This window comes from Aedes aegypti, chromosome 2 (assembly GCF_002204515.2).
Source record: "Aedes aegypti strain LVP_AGWG chromosome 2, AaegL5.0 Primary Assembly, whole genome shotgun sequence".
Classification (NCBI taxonomy): domain Eukaryota; kingdom Metazoa; phylum Arthropoda; class Insecta; order Diptera; family Culicidae; genus Aedes; species Aedes aegypti.
In genome coordinates, this window is record NC_035108.1 from 39,191,861 (window position 1) to 39,216,893 (window position 25,033).

A 25,033-nucleotide genomic window follows, 5' to 3' on the forward strand; every position below is an offset into this window, starting at 1 on the left:
GGCTTGATGGGCGAGTGCTAAATTCACACGGCTTTCAGTATTGGACAACAAATTCGCAACATTTTCGATTTTTTTTTTCGAAAGTTTCATATGCAATTTTTTTTTTCACCCACAAATCTATAAATAGTAACGATCTGGCTAAAGTAGAATTAGTGACGCACGAAAGGTTTAAATTATGTCAAATATTGAAGTTTTTAAAAAAAAATTGGCTTAGCCATACCGTTATTGCTTTTGAATTCGTGATAGGAAAAAAACAGTGAAAAATATATGTTGAAATTCAAGTCATGTGTAATAAACTGTCAAAATTTTATTCAATTCGCTCCATCTTACCCTCTAAAGTAGAGCATATTATATGAACTTGAGATTGAGATTGATTGGCCGCCCGTTGCTACTCCAGTATCGCCAGATCAGTTGCACATAGACAAGAAACTAACCAGATGACTGCTCAGTGAATAAGTGTTGTAGATCTTCTATTACACTGCGGAACAAGTTTTTGTCTCAAGCACCAAAATAACTCAATGAAGAGTTGCTGAATCTATTGCCGTTTTCAAATCTATCGTAGCACGTCTAGTTTTTGAGATATTGGCTGTTGAAAATGCAAAAAATTACTATTTTAGTCAACTTACATTGCACTTTGTGTGTAACAATACTTATCAATAAAGTTTATAATACTTTCGATGCGGAAAATTTATTTTTGGATAATTTAAAACAGTATTGTATTTTCCCATATAAGAGAAACGAAGAATTTCGTATGCAGACAGTAAGCATGTTGAAAATATCGGTTTAATCTCAATTTAACCAACCAATTTCAACCAAATTATGTCCAAATTGAAAGTTAATGTCCTATTCTGCATGCTTGGTGGATTAGCTCACAAAAAAAATTGATAAATTATGCCTTAAATTTTATGTAAACATCAATAAAACCAGTGTTATATACAATTTTGGCAACCTGTAGCTAAACATTGTGACGTGCTGGAACATTTCAGAGAATGGCATCAGATTCAGCAACCCAAAAACTACTAGAGACACATAATTTGATCCTTGAGACACGCAAAAATGTCATTTTTGTTACGCTGTGTTATTAGGCAATAATGACGCCTGCAACGTCAGACCAATGGGGAAGGGGAGAAATTGATGTTGCATTTAAAACTGGCCCACAGCAGACCGAATATACCCCAGCATCTACGGCAGTTCATGCCGGAAGGTATAGGAATGAGAATAATTTATAGAAGAAAGGCTTGCTCTTGGTTAGCAGACTGTCTAGTATCAGGCGTAAGGAAAGGCGTGTTGCAATTATGGAAGAATGGAAGCGTAGGGAAACGGTTTCTTGTACGTCTTTGGTTCCATGTGGTCTTTGATTAATTGTGGTAGATTAAATGTGGAATATAGAAACAAGTAAAAGATACCACTAAAAAGTTCGAGGAAAGGGACGGGCCTGGGATTGAACCCATGACTTCCTTCACATGAAGCAGAAGCGTCTCAAGTCTCAGAAAGAGCATTTTATATCAACAATTGCGAAAGTTACAAATGTATTGTCCAATACTGTAAATTGCACTAGCTATAGGCAATGTTTCGATAAAAGGCAATGCGATGATAGCCAAGGTAATTCCCGAAGTTGAAGCCTGTCGTGAGAGGTTTAGATTATCTTATTTTCAAGATTGATTATTTGCTCTTGAAAAATAGTAAACATTATGTAGAGTGGTTTGCAGGGTAGGCCTTTTAGGTATTCTTCATTTTTTGCTTGTTATTAAGGCATTAGAGCAGTTTTAGAGATATCGGTGATTTTTTATGGATAATGCGAATATGGCAGCCTACAGATGGCGAAAAGAAAATCTGAATTATTTATAGAGTTGTTTCAAAAATGTTCGCCAAGTCTTGTTTCATATGAAAACTTTTCAATAAATTGATCTTGAATTACAATTTTCAAATTGTTCGTGTGACGTTATTATACTTACGAAGCATGTTTATTTTTATTCATGGGATAAGTATGTATCACTCGGATGATACAATTCTGGATTGACCTGAAAAAAAATGAAAGATATAAAGTTTTCGTGAGTTGTTTCACACAGCTAAATATTTATTCATATACAATCTGGTACAGTGATTCTAGATTTATATTTTTTTTAAATTGAAGTCGATTATTATGCCTTTTTTTCACAGAATGACTTCTAGACCAGTAAACCATTAGATGGAATAACAATTATGGTCATTTGAGTGTTTTTTTTTTTCAAATACGGAGGAGCAAACAAATCGAATAATATTTTGGGGTACACGACGTTCGGCATAAATACGTTAGGCATAAGGACGGTAGGCATAAGTACAATAGACATAAATACGATAGGCATAATGGACGTTTGTCATAATGGATGTTTGGCATAATGGACATTAGGCATAATGGACGATAGGCATAATTTCCAAAATGAAAATTGAAATAGTTTGTGTAAAAAGTGAGCGACTTTTTTGATAATTGTGAAGTGCTTCAAAAATCAAAAGTGCGTCCTTTGAAATGCGATTGCCTCGCAGTCGTCCCATAGTTGTGAATCCTATGAGGTCAATTTCTTGGACAAATCTTGATCAAATGATAAGCACGAAAATGCTGTAAGTTGCCTTTATTAACTTCTGTGACCATAGAGTAAAGTCATGCTGAAAGTATTTTAGTTCGGTTCCAAGTCGATCCAGGATCCTTGGCTATGAAGTATAATCGTGTCGTGTTCATGTATCGTGCAAAAATAAGAATACAAAATGGCCACTTTTAGTAAATAGCTGTGGAAGTGCTCCTAGAGCGCTAGGCCAAGAACTTGGGTTGGGGCGTAATGCCAAGAATAAGCATGATGTAGTAACTGCTACTCATCTTTTGAGTTTGGTTGTACACATATTGTTGGTACATTTTTTCATCAGAGATTATCCCTTCTTTAAATTGAAGGCTATTCTTTATAAATATACTGACAACAAAATTATTGGAGTTTGGCTGCCAATAATTTAATCATAATTTTTTTCTTATTTTATGATTAAACTGTTCTTTAGAGACATACCTTTTTAGTAATAAATGTAATTATTGCTCTTAATACTTCCATCATACATTTTCCCTTCTTTGAATCATAGGCTATTCCTTATACTAATACGGTAAATTTAATGACTGGAAGAAAGGGACATTCTTCCAATAATATGCTGTTTTGTGAATTCTTGCTATTCTTATAGTTATTGGAATTGTAGATGTAAATATTTCCATCAAAAAATGCACGCCCCGCTGAATACTATGCTATGTTAAATTTGAGCTTGACTTTGTTATTAAATTTTACTTTTCAAACTCGACGAATTTCAAATATTTTCAAGCTGCTTTCGGCATTTAATTTAATTGATGAGAAGACTCGAAATGGGAATGTAACGCTTTTCTTGGCGTCACACTACCAGAATTTTATTGTTGAATATAATGTCACCTATCATAACATGAATTTTTGACTTGACTCTAGATTATGGTCTTCAAGTTAATCATTTGCATCATAAGTATTAATAATTATATGGAAGATTTTTTTTCTTTATAATTAACCTGAGAAAGAGGAGACAGCTGGCTTAGATTGCGAGCTCTCAAAAGTCAAGGAAGCCTGTCACAAACTGTCACTGTAAAACCAACACATCTAGAGGGCAGAACGTGAAAAAGCGTCGGAATTCAAGTAAACGTAATTAAAATTTCAAGGTGTTTTTCGATTATTTAACATTTTAAAAAGTAGAATACCTAAATATAGTTACGTGTTTTTGAACTGCTATTGATTTTTATGTGTTCATTTCCTTTTTCATAGTGAACAACATGAAGTATGATTATAATAAGTTCATCTAACCGTTGTGCACTACCCAAGAATTAAAAAGAAGTCAAAGATAGCTAGAAAACATGCTAGCTGTCAGTGAGCTGTCACCTCTCTCTCTCAGGAATTAATGTAATTATGTTAGAGATATATAACAAAAAATGTCATATACTCACCAAGCTAAACATCTCTAGAAATAAATAATACTTGCACATCGCAAATATAAATGAATACTTACAATAATGGATTGAGTTGGACTTAAGGATGATAACAATGAGCATGACAACAATCTTCTTCAATATCTTGCGATAATGCATTCATAGTCAAATTTCACAACACCGAAAATAGCAATTTATAACCAGCAAATTTCACTATTTTTTATGAGCTGTTACATTTTAAGGACACCCCCATCAACGTAATGGAATTTGTAAATGGACCAGAGCGACCTCCGATATGAGAAGAGGTTTGAATGACACACACGCCAGTTATTTTATGCCAAACGTCCATTATACCTAACGTATTTTATGTCTAATATCCATTATGCCTAATGTCTTTATGCCTAACGTCCATTATGCCTAACGTCTTCATGCCTAATGGGGTATACTCAATGTTTTGAATATGAAGGACCAAACAATTTGAACGATATTTTTTAAAATAGGCGTTACATTTTTGTTTAACAATTCCGATTTTTTTTAGAAATTGAGAAACAAAAAAAATGCAGGGATGTTTATTTATGTGGTTAATATTCTGTCTGATTAGCTAAAAAAAAGTTACGTTGTATGTGTCTTGTGTTCATATTGATCCCCAGTTAAGGTGAAGATGAATCGAAGCCAAACTTCAAATTTTCAAGAGCTCGGATCTGGAGAACCAATACCATCCGTTTAAGCTGAAAACTTAATCGGTTGGTCACTAGCTGGTGGTGACCAACCGATTAGGTCTTCAGCTCAAACGGGTATTTGGTTCTCCAGATCCGTGCTCTTGAAAATTTGAAGTTTGGCTTTGGTTAATCTTAACCTTAAAATAGAGAAAACTTCGCGAAACGGATTTTAGATTTTTCTGTAATTTTAGAATAATTCAATTAGTTTTACTAAATTCGGATGATTTGGAATATTGACGTCTTTGGCAAAGTTGCTAATTGGCGCAAAGGCTGAATGTTTGCTTAGTTTCAACATTCAAACATTTCGGAAAAGTTGTTCGTTAGGTTTAGGACTATGTGCTGTATGCTTGGATAGTTCGATATTGTACCATAAGAAGGCGCTAGTGAGCATAGAAAATTCAAATATTGGCCAATGCAGTTTCGTTACAAGGCTGATATTTTCGGTAAAGTTGTACGTTAGAACAAAGGTGCTGCATGTTTTACAGTTTAAACATTAAACATTTTGCTGCTGGGAGGCACTGATGAGCATCAAACATTTTCAATTCATATCTCATTAACCCGTATAGGCCTGAGTGAAAGAAAAAAAACTAAAATCCTCACCGCTCATCGAATACTTAACGGATTTAATTTTTTTTTTTTTTTTTTTCAGTACACTGGTATAGATATGTAGTTTCTAAAAGTGGCCAAAGGATCTCCAGAATGTTACTGTGGCCGGAGTTATTCCGGTGGGTCACTGGGTCAGGTCGGGTGAAACTGGTTCTGTGATTCTTGAACCCTGGAGGTAGGCAAATTTCAAGTCACAGATAATTTCCAGAATCGGCTATAATGTGGCCACTATATCAAGAATTTTAAAGAAAAACACATCAGCGTAAACCTTCTGAAAAAAAGATTAAATTGGATAACCATATCTCCTGCATTTGATTGATCCTACAAATGATCGTTTTCAGGTACCCGGGACGCCTCAAATTTATGATTAAGTGGACAATTTGTATCTTAACATCTGTGCCAAGCTTATGGGAACGCATTTTAGTGAACTATTATATTCGATCTCTACTTTTAGAGAATTGAAACGGTTTAGTATCCAACAAATCTAGAGCCGGTTCTTCAGGGCATTAAGTACGAATGGCCACATCTAGTAATAAAGTTTGTATTCCGATCTCGTAAACTAAACCATGCGTACGAGATCGGAATACAAACACAACAACGCATTCAGCCATATACAATGTTGCACAATGCTTAAAACAACCAATTTGGAGCAACTTTGCATAAGAACCCAAATTTCAATCTCTGGGGGTTCATGAGGTATGATTTTTATTTTTTAAATAAGTTAGAGTGGACCTTAAAAATTCAGTTTTTTGATAACTTATTATACGAAAATTTCCCGCAAAAACTTTGTCCGGAGAAGTTTTAGAGCTGTTGATACACTCAAAAATAAAACATTTAAAAAACTAAACATTGAACGAGACCAGTTGAGCTAGATTTGCTTAAGTTTTAGTATAGAAACAGCAGTTTCAAAGGAACAACATCCGCAAAATTTGAAAAACCAAGAAGGGGATACATATGTAAAATAATATTATTTGGCAGCTCCACAATTTACATAATGTAAAAATCGCAATGTACAGTATTCGATATGAAACTTTGTAAAGTTAATATTCATTCATTAACCTTCTCTACCTCAAGATCCAAGTCTTCGGCAAATATATTCAGCAGATTGAGGCTATCTGGAGGAGAAAAGTCTGAATTTTAATATCCGCTAGGTGGCACTAGTAACAACTTGTCTTCAATTGTCTGTATCTTAAGATCCTTAGCAGCTAGAAGATTTCCAATCAGACTCTTCATCGTCAGATAGCCCGTGAGCTGCTGAATAGCTTCGCCGAAGACATCAATGTTGAGATATCCATTTGAGGCCAATCTTGCAGACATCATGTATACGCGCTTCATATCAAGAGCTTGAGATCAGCTTGCCATGAGCGCACAAAAATAATCGCGCGCTTGAGCACGTGCTATGGTGAGACACATTTTTTTAGATCTCATGTAGCAATGTACTAGCTCAAACGATCACATCTGCACTGGCTCATGCGCCGTCTCATGAGAAAATCTCAATGTGACAGTACATTTGAGCCTTGCAGGCGATGGTTTCAGAAGCAAGGAAAAGGGATTAAACTATCGATCAAACTGCCCGTAGGCAGTTTCAAAGGACTGATGTGGTTAAACGCGGTTGAGATTCTAGAATTTGAATCGAAAAACTTGGGCTGGCCAACGAAGAAGCATAGGTATAGACCGAAGTCGTATGCTTCCGTGGAGTTATTGTACTAGGCAAACATAACTGCATAAAAGTACTCCTAGTAAGCGCATGTGACGAGCCTCACGAGATGTCTCATGAGACTCGCTCACTAAGATATATTTTGTACGTATCCGCATCTCGTGTCTCACATAATCTGTGAGCTGCGATATGAAATATCGCATGGCACACTAGCTCTTTTAGGTATACATGAGAAACACGACACTCTGCAATCTTGGAGAGGTCAGGGAGATGTCTCACCCAGCAATTGTAAGAGCAACTAACCGCATTTAGGGGGGCTGGGGGCAAGAAGGACACCTTAAGATATATAGGTTCAAATCATTCCAGTGTAGTGGCAAGCTCAGCTCTTGTTCTAAATGATGTTATCAATAGATTTCAAAAATATAAGAAACACATGATGATTTGAGATTTTTTAAAATGTCCCTTCTTATGAGGTTTATAAACGAGGCACGGGGCAAGAGTGCCACTCGTATGGGGCAAGAAGACCACCAAAGCAAAATGCCACAAATTTTGTATATTATCATTTCCCCGCCTAAAGGATAAATTGTAGAGTAAGTAAAGATAAAAACTGAGGGATAAAAGTTGACTTATAGTTAAAAAGTAATTTTACGAAATTAATTTAGTTTTCATCTTATTTGACTGTAACAATAATAGTAAACATTTTCAGAAACCATTTTAAATGTCCAAGATGGTTTATTTTGATTTTATTTAGTAGGAAACATTGATTGAATGCAATATTAAACAAGAAAAATAAAAGTTCATTTGATTTTATATGAGAAAATTGCGGTGTCCCTCTTGCCCCATAAGACATACTGTTATTATATATGTAAAATTTAATGTCAAAAGGACTTTTCCGAAAAAAAATCCTCACAGCTATATTAAACAATTGAAAATCATCAATACTGTGCGGAAAAATCAATATGTTTTGTATTTATTGGGAGTCAAACCTTGTTTTCCAGTCTTACATTCTTATAATATTTCGCATATTTTGCGTTGATGAGTTAAAGACATTTTTCTAATTTTTTGTACTAAACATTTTTAACTGTAATATTTACACAACCCTCAATTAGTACTCAATTTATACTTATCCTATGTTAAACATCAAAAAATTGATTTGAACTACGTGAAATTAGAGGTGGCACTCTTGCCCCGGGTGTCCTTTTTGCCCCATGTCCCCCTACTTCAAAATTTATTTTAAACTTCGTAGGCTGTTGAAAAACGCAATGGATCGTCCCATACAAAATGACAGTTCCGTTCACGCGTGTTTTTTCCGACTTTCCCGGTGAATGTCCTGGGATTTTTATACACACAAACACGTCGGAACACTTGACGAACAAAACGGAAAATTATTCATTCAAATCGGTTGACCCGTTCGGAAGCCATTTCGTGACAAACAAACATCACTCCATTTTTATTTATATAGATTTATTGATCTACTAGTCTCTGAGTTGTGACCGTTTATAATTTCAAGATTCGTCTCCGCCATTTTAGAGTATAACGTAAAGAAGTAGTTCTTTTAAACCGTTCGTAAACGTTTCGCTCGTTTTAACAATCGGCAGTAAGCTTTGTAAGGCTAGAGTTATTCATATTACGGACAGCTTCAAATTCCGGACACTCTCGTTTGTATGGGAAACATTTCACACGAAATGTTTCAATTTTCGCCATCCAAAAGTTCTCATTTTCGAGGCTTGTTTTATTAGATTTTTTCCATAAATATCATTGCAAATTTATAATGCCCAACTACCTTAGACGTCTCTTAAGCGGTTAAACGATTTCAATTGATGATTTGACTGTTCCATTAATGACTATCATGAGCTGTCCGTAATTCGAATCAAAGCGTCCGGAATATGAGGCAAAAGTGAGGGAGCGTCCGGAATAAGAATCATGAAAAGGCCACACGTTTTGATTTATTTAAAATTATTCAAGTTGCGGACGCGTATTCTTTACCCACCATCCGAAAGTTAAGGGCTTCCGACGCTCGATAACGCTAAAAAATCATACGGAATGATTTATTTTGTATGGTCCAAGCTGGGTTGTACTTCACTGAGGCCTTAAGTGTCCGTAATATGAATCAAAACGGTATAATGAAGCAGGCCAGTCCAACCTTTTTGGATCGTGGGTCAAAGGAGAGCAAATCTGGACCCGGAATGTACACAGATGGACCCTTATATCATTTGACAAATCTAAATGAGACAAGAAAAAGTTGGTATGGGGACAAAAATATCTGTCGTTGGAGAAAAAAGTTATTCCACATAGTTTGAGATAGATTTTAGATGTATTTAATTTTTTCATATATTTTCAATCTATTAACAGTGAGAAATATATATACTTTTCTGTACCTTCATAATGATGAATAGCTCTATGTTAGAAAGAAGTGTGTTAAATCTTTTATGCAGAGATGAAAACATAACATGGTAATGATAGACGACAATACGTTAAGAAATCGTTAAACATAATATAATATTCAGATAGTTTCCCTACCAGACCCTGCTACCAACATTGCACTAACCACAATTGCTCAACTGTTTTGTAATCGAATTGAAGGATATTTTTGTGGGCAATCAGCTTATATAATGACTGAACTTCAAACAAAAAAATCAGCTTTATTCGATGGTAAACAACTGAGAAATAGTATTGGGAGAAAAGTGAGTGAAGTTTATTAAGAGAACTATCTGGTACTGAGCCATCAGCTCAACCTCTGCAAACAACATAAGATATCATGTATCCAGATCATCGCAATGTATCCTGCTTACGTGCTATCCAACTGGCCTTAAGCCTTAATGTCAATCGTTATGATTTTACGAAGTGGTATGCGAACGCCGTGGTACCCATTAGCACTATTTTTCTAATTATTCTAATTATTATTATATAGCATTATTCAAATGTTCGTCGTTGTTCTGGTTCCTCCTTTCAATCACTTTGCCTTCTTCCGAAGAAATGCTCCCATCCCAAGTAACATTATGAGTAACAGATAAGTCAGCTGAAATTAGTATGTGTTAGCTGAAAAACTGTTGTATGCTGTTGTTCGGCTGAAAATGTTACTTGGATCTTCCTATAGGATAATATATTATAAATCAAAATTTTTCATAAGATTCCGTTCGAATTTTTCGAGAACCAGCGTAGAGTTCTGTGAATTTTGTCCCTGGCATTTCTTCAGGACCCCACACAAAACTTATTTTAATATCTAGTCCAAAATTCTGAAGAAGTATGTCCTGCTAAGACAATTGTAAGAAATTCATCAATGATTGATTGAGAACCCTACCCTCTATATTTGGTGGTATTTGTACCCAAATTTTCCGTAAAGTTTATATGAGAATCCTGTATAAAATGTTTTGAGGTATTATCCTGCCTCTAGATTTACGTAATTTGCGTTACGATCTCTCTTCTGTATAAAATCATGCTCAGAAGTTCGTGAGAAGCCACGTAATGATTTTGTAAGATTTATATTAAAGGATTAAAATATACCACAAATGTCAGAAGTGTGGAATCATGGAACTCACATTATTCGTCAATAAGGTGTCGAAGTTTTTCACGAAGCAAGTTTCACTCGTTACTTTATCAGATCAGACTCAAAATGTGAAGACGATTCATATTCTGAACTACGTAGATTTCGAAGGTTATCATTAAACTGTTCGAAACTTTTCTGGAACACATGTTGTGCAACGAATCGAACTTTATGTGAGCGGAATTGAGTAATTTCCAATAAGGAAACGAACTCCAAAGTTATTGGAATATGAATCATTGATATGAATGAGACAAAACTTTATGAAGGATTTAGTTAAAAGCCTTATGGCCTCAAAACTATTTTATAGAATTAACCATGGCGAAACAACAAATCAAACAGAAACGATTAGAAAACGAGTTACGTCCGAGCAATGTCCGACAGGCGTATCCCAAAATCTACGAGATATCAATCTCGAATCGACACGGCTTATTAGTGTATAAATTGAACAGTTCTCCGGTGGCACTAAAAGCAAACCAGTTTTCCATGTGTCATTTTATTGCTGATGATATCACGGGGCGTTTGTGGCTGAAAAAAATAAATACCTTCCGAAAGTGGCCTACCGACCGACCGACCGTGTGCATACCGTGGGGGTAAGTCTCGGATAACCTCCCCGTGTGTCAGCGCAAATCAGCCGAGTGAAACCAGCAAAAAATATGCTGAAGGAGTTTTTTTTGACTGGTGCACACAGCGACGACTATGCACTCCTTTCCGAGTTAGTAACTGAAGTCAAGTGTCCATCGAATCCAACCAACCGATTCACCAGGGCACAGTGGTTCGATCTGGCGGAAATGTCGGCTAAAACCATAAACTTTCGTTTCAATAAAATTTCTAGTTTTATTTCAAATGTTTCAAATGATTTGCAATACAGTCAACCCTCCATGAGTCGATATTGAAGGGGCCATCGACTCATGGAATAGCAATGCTATGGAAAGTTGCTTGAAGGGACCATCATAGTAACCATGAAATTTGATTTTTAGTATGGTTCCATGAGTCGATATCGTGTAATGGAACATCGACTCATGGAGGTTTAACAGTAATAAGATACATTGATCCTTCACACCAGCATATAATTAATTGCAATATAAATTCTCAATTCCAGTTTTTTTTTTATTATTGAGTTAATTTGGTTATTGCACTAATTAATTTTTTTGAGTGCATTATAAATTTTGTCCATTCCAGGTATAATTTACGTATCAACGAACAAGTTCTCTATATATACCATCACTGTTCGAGCTTCCTCTAAATCTTTTAATAGCTTCTCTATCAATAGGGGTCTTCCTTAGTCGAGTGGTTAGAATTTGCGGCTACAAAGCAAAGTCATGCTAAAAGTGTCTGGGTTCAATTGATTCCCAGTCGGTCCAGTATCTTTTCGTAATGGAAATTTTCTTGACTTCCCTGAGCATAGAGTATCATCGTACGAACAACAAGATATACGAATGCAAAAATGGCAACTTTGGCAAAGAAAGCTCTTAGTTAATAACTGTGGAAGTCCTCATTGAATACTGAGCTAAGAAGCGGGCTCTGTCACAGTGAGGATGTAATGTCAAGTAGAACTATCAATTTTTATGAAAAATCATGTCAAGGTCAACTCTAAGAGTTGTACAAAATTCAATGTTCAAATGTATCAAACTTTGGATTCAAATCACATAAAATGTTGAGGAATTTGTCACAGTCGAGAGCAACACGTGACAGTAGTAGGTTTTGACAACCCTCGAACCACTGTGCAGTGGTCACTGATAGTGCTGACAACGCTTCGCGGTAGGTATAACCAAAAGCAAGACAAGAATGGCACTTTGTTGATACGTTTGCCAATCCGTTCTCGCTTCCTTGGCACTGCATGCGCGTGCTTGCGCCGGTTTAGCAAGCTAACTATCTCACTTCACTGGAAGTATTGTAGCGCTTATAACAGCAAGAAAGTTGCTTCACTATGTGAATTGTCAGCTAACAGAAGCTTTGGTCTATAATTAAGGTCGTATTGCTAATGTGCATTCTAGGTACTTACGGTGCGTCAGCAAATCGCAATAAATTGTATTGATGAGAAATGCAGGGCTGTGAAAAAATCTTAGGAATCGTTTTCGCGAAAATCGTGACTTCTGAAATTCGATCTGGGACTGAAAGCACCAATAAGAATGTAATTGTCATTGACATCTTCACTCATGATAAGAGCTAAGCAAAAACGAAATGCCTCCAGAATCTCCTCCTGCAAAATCGCTAGAGATCCATTTCGCGTCAAATCGTATTCCGAGCTGACTGCACCCTCTCAGATTGCAATGAAATTTTATGGATGTGTGGACCTTGACTAAGTAAGCCACATTGCATACTTAGTTTTCCAAAAGTTTATCAGGACTATGAATTGAAAAGGGCCATAGTTCAAATTCATTTTTTTTCAAAATGATATATTTAATTACTGGTAGTTCCGACAAAAAAGTGCTATGTGGATGACTTGTAGATAATTTTCGAAATTTTTGAATAAAAATGCAGAAGAAAATCTTATTTGTGGTTATCACTGGAAAAAAAGATTTTCAAGACTTAAAGTCGATTTAAAAGAAATGATAATTTTTTATTTCAATGGAATTTTGTCTCAAGATAGGTGATTATGTTTCCTAACAGCTCTCCATACATCACGATATGGGCACTTGGACGAAAAAAACATGTTCTGGCTAAAATTGGTTCTTGTCATAAATCAATTTTTCTAGCATGTAATTTCCAAACCAAACTAAACATGTGCAATTCACAATTATCTCATAATTCAATTAGGCCCAGTAAGCGTGTCAACTCTATCTCATAAGTTTATCCTAAATTATCGAGAATTTCATAAAAAAAATTGTCTTATTTGTGCTCTACACTGAGGGATAAATGAAAATCAAACTTTAATTCGATTCAAAAATAATGGTATTTTATTGATTTTTTTTTTTCTTAGGATAGGTTATTGTGTTAACGGCCAACCGTCCATACATCGCGAAATAGGTACTGTAAAAGAGAACAAGTTTTTTCAAAAAAAAAAAATACTTTCAACTTGTCTTAAATTAACTTTGAGCATGTCATTTTCAACAAAAGTGAAATCGAATTCATCTCAGATTTAAATGAAGCTCAATAAGCGAATCGATTTGGTTTATTCAGTTGCTTATAAATAGTACTCATGGCAAGTTTCTTGCCACATTATATTTGGAGTAAGCAGAATTTTCATAAAAATACTGAAAAAATGTCATTTGTAATCAACACTGAAATAAAATTGTCATTCAAAACTTAAAGTCGATTTAAAAAAATATTACCATTTTGTATTTAAATGGAATTTTGTCTCAAGATTGGTTTTTATGTTTACTATCATCCGTCCATACATTACGAGATGGGAACTTTCAAGGGAAAAAGTTTTACCGTAAAAAGTAATTATTTGTTTAACAAAACTAAACAAGTGAGAGTCACAATTTTGTCTAATCAACTAACTTTCAATTATCGAGATTATTCCTTATAAAAAGGGCTCCTGACGCGTTTCTCGCCACATGATATTCGGAGTTGGAAGAACTCTTAGAAATACAAAAAAAAAAAACAAATAATGTGAGACCTTTACGAATCCCTTTATTATTTTATCTTGTCTAGACGTTACATGTGAGCACGTGAGAGGAAAAAAATATTTTTCGTTAGTAAGTGTGTCAGTTTATTGAGTTCTTAAAAAGTAATTAAGGGCAAGAAAAAGTTTTTGTTAGAAAGACCTTTTTCCTCCCAAGTACTCATCTCACGATGTATGATGGTTGGTAGTGAACATAATTACCTATCTTGAGTCTAAATTTCATTAAAATTAACCCATATCCGCCCAGCGTCCTAAAAATAGGACAGAAGCCCCGAACGCCCAGCGTCCTATAAATAGGACAGTAGTTGTAGTGCAAATATCTTGAAAATAAAGAGGTTTACGAGAAAACTGTCTTCTGCAAAGTTGATCACAGGACTGCTGACTTCCTCTTGGTAACTATTTTAATTCAGAATTAACTCACCAGGTGGTGCACAGACGTCAACAAATGTTGCATATATAAGCAACATATGAAACAACTTTCCGACGTACAAGTATTTGCTTCGTTTATATCTCAGTCTAGCGATGAGATACAAAATTGGTGTCTCCGACAAAGTTGAACAACTAAATAATACCTATTTGCATAGAACCTTATAAATTCGGAAAACGCTCCCAAAATGGCGGTAGTGAGCCAAAACTTCAGTTGCTCATATCTTAGTCCTGCGATGAGATACAAAATTGGTGTCTTTGACAAAGTTGAACAACTAAATAACACCTATTTGTATAGAACCTTATTAATTCCGAAAACGCTCCCAAGATGGCGGTAGTGAGCCAAAACTTCAGTTGCTCATATATTAGTCCAGCGATGAGTTACAAAATTAGTGTCTTTGACAAAGTTGAACAACTAAATGATACCTATTTGTATAGAACCTTATAAATTCGGAAAACACTCCCAAGATGGCGCTAGTGAGCCAAAACTTTATTTGCTTATATGGAAGTCCAGTTGTGAGATACAAAAATGGTGTCTTCGACAAGGTTGAACAACTCAATAATACCTATTTGCAAAGAGCCTTATAAATTCTGAAAACACTCAAAAGATGGCGCTAATGGTCGAACATTTTGATTCTTCATATCTCATTTCAGTGATGAGATACAACATTGGTGTCTTCGACAAATGTGTTCAACTGAATGAGATCTATTCACCAGAAAACTTATTAGTTCGGAAAACATTCACTAGATGGCGCTAGTGGGCAAAGATTTTATTTTGCTAATATCTCAGTCAAGTGATTAGATACAAAGTTTGTATCTTGGACAATGTTGAACAACGAAATGAATCCTATTCGCCTAAAACCTTATAAGTTAGGAAAACACTCACAAGGTGGCGCTAGTGGCAAATTTTTTTTTTATATCTCAGTTCAGCGATGAGATTCGAAATTGGTGTCTTCGACAAAATTGTTCAACTAAATGAGATCTCTTCGCCCAGAAACATAGTAGTTTGGAAAACTCTCCCAAGGTGGCGCTAGTAGACAAACATATTATTTGCTTGTATATCAATCCAGTGATTGGATACAAAGTTAAAGTCTTCGACAAAGTTGAAGAACTAAATGAGACCTATTCGCCTGGAAACTTATTACTTCAGAAATTACCTACTGGGCACACATTTTATTCGCTAATATATCAGTCCACTGAATAAATCCAAAGAAAGTTTTTCGCTTAGATCCATCTTAGTTCGGAAGTCATTCTTATGATGGCGCTAGTCGGCAAATATTTTATTCGCCTATATTGAAGTCCAGTAATGAAAAATTTGCTATTTTCTAAAACGATGATCTACTAAAGGAGATATTTTCTCAAAAAAAAAACTTATTAGCTGGGAATTGCTTCTATGTGCCAAACACCAAGGAAACAACCAATAAGAAATTGGTCTGCCTAGATCAAAACAATAGATACTTACTATCGAGTCGAGCAACAATCGCTTATATTTAGTGCAATGCTCCTTACATTTTTAGATGAACCTTGACACCATTTATTGCAGGCTAAAAAAAAGAAGCACATGTTTTCTAGCCGTCGAATGGAAAAGATGATCTTTTAAAGGGAGTGAAGAACGAAAAAACCGACAAATTGACTTATCCATCCATGAACTCTCGCATAATCTGGGATAACGCCCTAAAAGCCATTGGTAACCACGTGTGTAGCTCGTTGTTTTAGGCCAAATGAATGTATAAGCATCCAAACCAATACCACTGGCAAGTAGAGAATGATGCTTTCTTCACCATAGAGTTGTTAAATATCGTATAAATCCATTGAAATGCTCAGAAACAGCGAGCTACACACATGGTTACCAATGGCTTTTAGGGCGAAATCAGAAGTTATGCGAGAACTGAACTCCAAGGGGTGAGGGCGGCTGTCAAATGAAAGTAAAATTTAATAGCCACCAACCTAAGTCCAGAACCAGTTTTATGGCTGAACGTGGAAAAGTAAAAATTATTGTTCGCAAAATTATAGGTAATATATGCCCTTGAAAGATATTTTTGCAAGCAGTTACTTACTACGCGCTACTGCAGTGCATTGTTGCCAATTTAATCAGAAAATTCTACTAAATTCCTAAACTAAATGTTCGAGAAAATTGATTACGCCTTCACCATTGTTTGGTCGTATTTGTGTATGGTTGTTTGATTTTTAGAACCAGCAACACGTTGAGGTAGCAGTATAGAGCCTCCCTTGCTGAACTCACTCGGTCCAAGAATTGTGACATTTGAGCCGGCACGCTTCCGTATGCTCCCCAGGAATTCTGGCCCGCTCTAGTGTCAAAAATCTTGGACCGCGTGGTTTCGGTTCTATCGGCGACCATATGCATCAGTGATGCAGTAACTTCAACGTTATAGACGAATAATGTTGGCTTCAAATATTCACGTCTGTAAAGCATGTAATAGTTGAAGTGCAATATTTGACTGTCATTGGACTGGAGGACTTACTTTTGATTAGCACTAACGAAATTCTGATATTGCAAATATATATTTCGATCGCTTTCAGATCCGAGCCACATATACTAATAGCTTGACGCAGAAAAAATATTTTGCTTGTTATGTTTATACGCTGGGCAGGGCATTATCAGCTGGCAAGTTTTATAGAATCTTTTTGAAGACTATTCTGAAACATCTGTAGGTTTTTTTTATAATAAAAAAAATGGACGTAAGATATTATTTTGTTTTTTGCATAATTGTACATGTAAATGTATGGAAATGTATGTATGTCTGTATCTTACTTACGTGGAGAGCAGAAAATTGAATTGAAGTCACTAAATGATTTAGTTCTGGCATGCATCTTTCGCCTCTGAAATTTGTATTCTTTACGTTGCAATTTCTTTATAAGGGTACGTCCATAAATTACGTCACGCAAAGTTTTGCCATATTTATCCTCCTCAATTTTCCTCTATATTACACTTTTTGTATGGATTTAAATTTTTATATGGCTAGTCACGTTTCCTTGTAACCCCCTCCTTTTTCTTCTGTACGGGACGTAATTTATGAATTACCCCTCACCTGCAGTATTCTCAACTTGTTTACATTGTTGTGGGTCGAAGAGCATGAAAGTATATTTGATTAATCTCGAAAATAAACTTATAGATCAACTAAATGTGGACGACACACTTTCAAGATTTTTTTTGGATGCCCACCATAGCCTTGAATTTTTTTGGTGAAATAAGGTTTAATTTATGGGAATACGACTTTGAATAACTGAAAAACTGAGCTGAATTCCAATTGTGAGATACCTTGGGCGTTAACGGGTTAAAAATGACCATCTTTTAGAATCCATTTTTTTCAGTGTTGCCCATAAATGAGATTTTTTGACAGGTTTCGATAGGGCTTCAGAGAAAGCTCCTAAAATTCCTTCAGTAATTCTTCCAGAAGCTCCTACAAAGCTTCTACCAGGGATACCTCTAGAGATTGTTCTTGGAAAATCTCTACAGGAATTTATTGAGACATTTCTTCAAGGATTTCTACAAAAAGTTTTCCTGGAATTCCACAAGAAATATTCTAGAAATTCCTCCAGTGATTACTGCAAGTATTTCTTCGCAAGTTCCTCCGGGGATTTCTCCAGATATTTTTCCAATATTTTTTTCAGGGATTCACACAGAAAAAAATATCTGGTGGTAACCCTGGAGGAATACTTGGAAGAATCCAAGGAGGAATTCTCGGAGAATTTTTTGGGTTATTTGTAGTAATTTCCGGGGGCTCTGAAGAAATTTTTAGAGGAACCCCTGGAGAATTTCCTGAAGAAATTCCTGGAGAAATCCCTTAGGGAATTGCCACAAAAATGTTCCTGGATGAATCTCAGAAGGAAAAACTGGAGGATTTCTTGGAGGAATCTCTGAAGGCATTTCAGGAAAAAAAAATCATGGAAGATTCCATGGTGTAACCTCTAGAGAATCTCCTAGTAGAATTCCTGGTGGAAATTCAGGAGATATTTCTGGAAGACATTTCTGCAGGAATCCCTGGAGAAATCTCTGGAAGATTGCATGTCGAGATTTCCTGGACTTATCGCTGCAGGAATTCCTGAAGAAATTGTTGAAAGATTAGAGATTTTTTGGAGCATTCCCTGGAAAAATTCTTAGTTCAATCCCTGCAGAATCCCTGGAGAACTCTTGGAAGAATTCATGGAGGAATTCAAAGATATATCGCTGAAGCCCTATTGGAACCGGTCTAAAAATCCGGTTGGGGTCAAAAGCTTTTCGTGGAGGATTTTTGAGGATTTTATTGAAGGAAACCTGTATATATCTCTGGAGGAATCCCAGAAAGAGTCACAGGAGGTATTACTGTAGAGATTTTTTGGAGTGATTTCTGGAAAAATAACCGGAGAAATCTGGAAAAATCACTTAAAGAACCTCAGAAAAAATTCCTGGATAAAAAAAGTCGTGGAGATATCTCGAAAGTAATTCCGAAAGAAATCCCTATAGGGTTCCCTGTTGCCACATCTGATCCGGTCTGAAAAATGCGGTAACGATCATAAGCTTCAAAAAGTTCTAGTTAATATATCGTTTACCTGTATTTTACCTACACTTTTTCAATGGTATCGATGTGTGTATAACTGAGTCAAGTCAACACTTCGTTACTCGATATTGTGTAACTCGTTACTTTGCAACTTTGCCTAATTTTAGGAAACACGCGGTTCCTCGCGTCTTGCATACTTTTATCCCAAGTAACATTTTTAGTTTTCTTATAGTCTACAAGCTGTTGTTATAACCGAATTTATAAAACTCATTAGGAAACCTTTTTATCTTGACAGCCTTCATAAACCTTCAATAAAGCTCTTTAAATCCTGAAAAGGCCCACACTACAAGAGGTTGTTAAAACTTTTCTTAAAACTATGTAAAAGCCTCTCAGTTTTAAAGCTTGTGGAATTAACTCGTTCTTGTAGTGTACTATACAACACAAATAAAACTTGTTGTTAAGCTCTCGGTGAGTTTACAACATTTCGTGAATCATCGTCGAACACGCAATAAAACAAAACAATCAAAAACAACAGTCATTAAAGATAAATTGATTTGAAATCTCCAATTGTAAAGCGACGAACAATGGCTAATGTTATATTGAAATAAAATTATTTTACGCAGATAAAAACATTCAGCTTATTAGTAAAAATTGAATGCCAATCAAAATTACTGATGAAATTGTACGTAATTTTGAGAATAACATCAAAGCGCCGCACTATTTTTTGCAATAATCGATTGTGTACATGTTTCTATGCTCATAATTAATTAATTAATTAATTAAAAAGCCTTCAATTTGCCTCAAATATTGTAATCAGCCCATACTTCTTACGCCAAAACGCAAATTTTCCATGAAAATCTAGTTTTTTATTGTAATTAGAAGAAAATCAATTGAAATTCTGATCGATGCTTCATAATGGCGTACAAACAATGGAAAAAAATAATCAAAAATTGTAGCGATTCAATGGATTCTTTTGCTTTAATTCCAATTGATCTTATTTATGCTTTTTCTAGATAAGTAGGTGTATGAAACTTGTAATTGCATTACGTTCTAGAGCTATTGATCTTTGTCATTGCATCACAAATACCATAATAAACTTAAATGTTCTTAAATCTCACAATTTAAGCAACCTTAAAACTTTCAGCGTTTATGGCAGCACTGGCTCAGCTTAAAAGCTCTCAGCAGAATGTCAATGGTGGTGGCTGCCTGAGACGAGACTCGCGAAGACGGTCTTCTTTTTCTGTGATTGCTGAGTTTTTTCTTATTCCACTTTGTGTTTATACCAATTATGCGCATGTTGTTCAAATCCTCACATGAACCTCTCAGCAAACAATGATTGAGTTTGCATCACATCGAATCATAAATAGCCGTTTGAGTGAAATTTCATGCCAGCAAACGTAGCAGACATTAGAAATAATTAATCTTCTGCTTAGATTTATCAGCAACTTTGGAAAAAACTGCTCCGCCGACTGAGGTTTTTACTAACAGTTTACTTTGAACACAATACTTTTCACTTTTTCAGCCATAAAAACGGTGGGCTGCATTTGACGTTTCGTGAGAGGGGAATCTGGGCTGCATATGACGTTGATATTTTTCCTCTTCGCGAGTCTCTCTCAGGTGGCTGCCATAGTAGCTGTCAATAATGTAAACATCAGTTCTGTTTTCGGAGTGTCGCTAATTAAATTGATAAAAAGGTGAATTTAACAGAACATCAGGTAGCGCATGCCATATTTTTTAATAAAACATAACGTTTGAAAAGCTGTTCTGTTCTTAGAATGCCGTTCAAAATCGTCCAAACCATTGAGGGTGGGGAGGCTTGTTTAAGCGTAGTTCCCAGCAAGTGGGAGGTGAATGGAACGCTTCATTGGCCAAAAAAACACCTTGTAGCGAAGTTATCACTAGAAGAAGAATCTGTTCCTTCGGACAAATGGGAGAAACTCAATTGCATCAAGAAAAGAGAATTTTCTACTCGCGCCGAAGCATACGATGAGTTGGACAGAATGGAAGACAAATCGGATACGGAAATGGATGAACATGGATCGAAGCGGCTACCATTCAAAAAAACCTCGTCGTCAGTGTGCGGACAAAGGAATCGTTTATTTCGCCAAACCAGATTTCAACCAGATTGCAGTCATGCTAAATCGTCCACAGAATAGTCCGACGCAGACAGCGTCTGACACTGCTGAAGGAATGATGTATATCAACACCGAGGAGGAGGTATGCATAGAAATTGGGGGTATTTATTAATTACGTAAGACAATTTTTGAGACTTTTCAGCCCTCCCTCCCTCATAGTACGATTTTTCATATGAAAATAAAAAAAATGTATGGTACATAAGAAATATCAACCCCTCCCCCCTCTCTGCACAAACCCTTACGTAATTAATGGATGGCCTCTTGCACTAAATGTTAGTTGAGCTGTAGTTCAAACTCTGTTATTATTCTTTTAGGTGATTATTGAACCCAACTTTGAACAAACACAGCAGCTGGTGACGTCTGCCGATCAATGTTCAGCACCACAGATTATTTATGTCGGTCCAGGTGTTTCTGTTGACAATTTGGAAACGAGTGTTTCAACGGCTACCATCATTTCAAATCAAGAAAAGATTCTTGAGAACCAAAATAAAATCATGCAGACCCTGGAAAAAATCTTAACACATGCTGAGTACTCCTCGCAGGCAATCAATGACGGAGCATTCGACAAGCCTTCACCGAATACAACTCACATGAATGAAAGTTTCGACCAAGTGAGCACATTGGAACAATTGGACGAACTGGAAGCCTCACTCAAGGATAACAACACTATGCAAAAGTACATTCGAAGCATGAGCTTTATTTGTGGTGTAAATGGCAAATCTAATGGGGTGGACTGCTGCTATAAATTGGTGGACTACTTCATTAGCTGTCAGTTCCTACTTCAATGTTCTTGGACAGGAAATACTAGGACACTTGAAGGGAAGGTTGCTCCGGATGTGGCTCTACTGAAGACAATGGAAAGGTTGGCCTGAAATTTTATAAAAAATTTCGTGCTTTGTTCTTCAACCTAATCATGCTTGCAGACAAAGACTTTTCGGAAATTGATTGCGACAATTTCTTCAAAAGGATTATGAAGAATAGCAAGCAAAGAGTCGTGGCCAAAACAGCAACGTCGAAGCATCGTAACCGTCCCAAAAACCTTAAATACAAGTCTAAGAAAGCCGATATCTGTGGTGCTGCAGCGATCAATCTTCCACCATCTGTTGAGTAAGGTATAAGTCGTAGTTTGGGAAATGATTTTATTCTTCGATTAACAATAGTTTAACTGTTGATGCACGCCGCATCACTTTTACATATACATATGTTTTAAGTTGTCTTGTTACTCAATGTACGTTTTGAACAAATCGTTCTGAATAAATAATTATAATGAATGAAGTAACGGAATGAAAACTACATCGTTTTTCCTCGGAATTGGGATTGCTACCATTTTGCATTTTATGTCCGTAACCTCGTACAACCTCTCTTGATGCTGTTTTAAAGATGACACATAAATGTTCAAAAATGATGACTTTATAGGCGTTTCAAAAAATAAACTCAAATCTATTGGCTTACCACTCAACAAAATGGTTCCATTTTTGTCGAAAACGTATTTAATCTCAACTATATCGTTATTATTAGTTAGAAACCATTTATTTACACCATCGTTTTTAAGAGAGTACTCGTCGAATTCTATGCATTCATATCTAGTTTCATGGCAATTGGTTTCTTCTTTTAACAGCTTCTTGAGCTGAGGATTGGAGGATTTAGTAGGCACGTTGTGTTGAACAAACTCATTGATTTCGTTGATTCTTTTAGCTATTTGGGCTAACGGTTGATTTCCAGATCGAATTAAGTTTTTAATCTGATATAATTTGCTTTCGAAAGAATAAGCGCTGAAATTGGGTAAAATTCCAAAACGCTTTACGTCTTCTACCAAGTGACTCAAGTTATGGATGTTGCTCGTGATAAAGTCTTCTCCGTAAATATCTCCAAAATATTCAACGTAATGCAACAGTATTGTATGCGCCAGTTCAAGCAAGCACGAGTATTCTTTTGATGAGCATATGGTAACAGCACAGAATAATGACAAAAAATGTTCGTACACATCAGAAGGTAGAAATGGTTTCAAGATGACTATTGAAATGTAATGCAAAAAAGTTCTGAATTCTAAGCCCTTCCAGTGTGCGAGACATTCTAATCCTCGTACTGATCGGTGAATTTCTGATGGCATTTTAATTTGCTGTATCAATGTCGATATTTCAGCGATATCCTTTGCACTCCATTTCGTCCTGTAGTTCCCAAAATTACCATCACGCCATCCAACCATACATTTTTCCATTAGTCCTAAGTCGATTAAATGCAATGAATCACCAACAGGAAAGTCGTCTATCATATTGATTGGAAGTCGTAGTAGTGGTGAGACGTGCTTATGATGAGATCCATAAATTTTGGCGTTGAATCCAGCATCAGTTCTTCGTTCGCTACACGTTCGGGGATAATAGTTACAATGCGAAAGATACGAGTATTTATAACTGTAGTACACTTTTGACAGCCATTTTGAGAATTGAAATTGGCTACTCCTATAAAATATAATATTAATAACATATAATATAACTCTAATAAATTGTTGGACCTAAATAAACAATACCTTTAACGAACGCTCTGGCTGGAGAATCACATATAAAACATCGAATAGACACTGTAATTATGTGCCCGTTGATCTGGATTCCATTTTTAAGAATATCTTCCATTTCATCCACGAAAGGGTCTAGGAACTGGTTGATATCACAGGGCTTGCTTTTGCCAGAATAAATCCCTATGATCATTGGTTGTAGCTCCGGTGCTTCTTCAATGTTGAAAAGAACTGGCCAAAACTCGTCCTTGGAACTTTTATAAACTGGCAGACCATCAATATTTATCTTTATTGATATGGCATGCAAGTGATGAATCGCTGGATATGCTTGTTCAAGGCATTCTCTAAAACTATTGTGCCAATGTTGACCGTCACCCATCGTTCGAATTTGAACTACTCGGTCATTTTTTAAGAATGTCCTTGGGTCTTTCGGGAAAACGTTAGGTAGCCGTTTGTCAAAAATGTTGAACAACTCTTTAAGCGCGTTTTGTTTAATGTTGAATGACACAGCCCATTGTTGTAGTTCAGCATACAGTATTTCATTTTGCAATCCATCATTTGGAGGAATCGGTGCGCTCGGAATTTCAGTTTGATCTTTCTTCGAAAGCTTGTCCACAGCTAAGATACCGCTCGTATAGGTTTCCGGCAAAGAAGACACGGATGACGGCACGGTCTCGGGAACATGTTGAAATGAAGGATTGTTGTTTTCGTCTGCTTCTAATACTTTGATTGGAGGGATGTTCACGATTTTTTGGTAGTTAATTCTTATTTTTCGCTTGAAATGTCCACTCAGTTTTATTTTTTTCTACGTATCAGACATATTGACGAAATTTTTTGTCAGAAAACATCACAATACAACAACAAACTTGTTATAGTTTTATTGTTGTCTCTGATCATGCAAAATAGATTTAACCTGCCTTTAACAGAGTTTAGCACTATAAACTATAAAGTTTTATTGACGATATCATAAGACAACCAAACAACTGTATTGATGGTTTTAAATGCTAGTTTTATTGCATACTAAACAACTCATTCCCAGCATTGATTGTGTTCAACAAACTTGACAAGCAAATAAGTTTTAAAACAAGGATTTGTAGAACTCTCCAAAACGTTTTAAAGATGTTTGAATTGTAAAAACTGTTAAGCATTACATAAAGCTGCTCTAAATCTAACAAGTTTTGACGCTTCCACGATAAAACCTCTATAAATAACATCTAAGGCCATAAGGGCTAGGAATTGTTACTTGGGATCCCTCTGTAAGTCGATACCTCTCTAACTCAATGCTAGGTATCAGTTTCAGATTCCTAGGCGTCTCCAACGCGATATCTTCACTAGATATGGGCAAAACGGCTCATTTTATATCGTTTTCGTTTTTAGTAGCTTGGTCGGTGATCAACACAAACCAACGT

General features: G+C 35.9%; 1 protein-coding gene across 2 annotated transcripts in view; it reads right to left on the bottom strand.

Moving 5' to 3' along the window:
- Positions 1-25,033, bottom strand: part of LOC5579996 (aryl hydrocarbon receptor nuclear translocator-like protein 1) — a 333,517-nt gene that overhangs the window by 233,964 nt on the left and 74,520 nt on the right. Inside the window, exon 2 of one of the 2 annotated variants that reach the window (XM_021840598.1) lies at positions 1,956-2,021. The exons of the other annotated variant lie outside the window; for it this stretch is intronic. The gene's annotated coding sequence lies outside the window, so the exon portion shown is untranslated. The remainder of the gene's footprint in view (positions 1-1,955; positions 2,022-25,033) is intronic. 2 annotated transcript variants of the gene reach the window in all.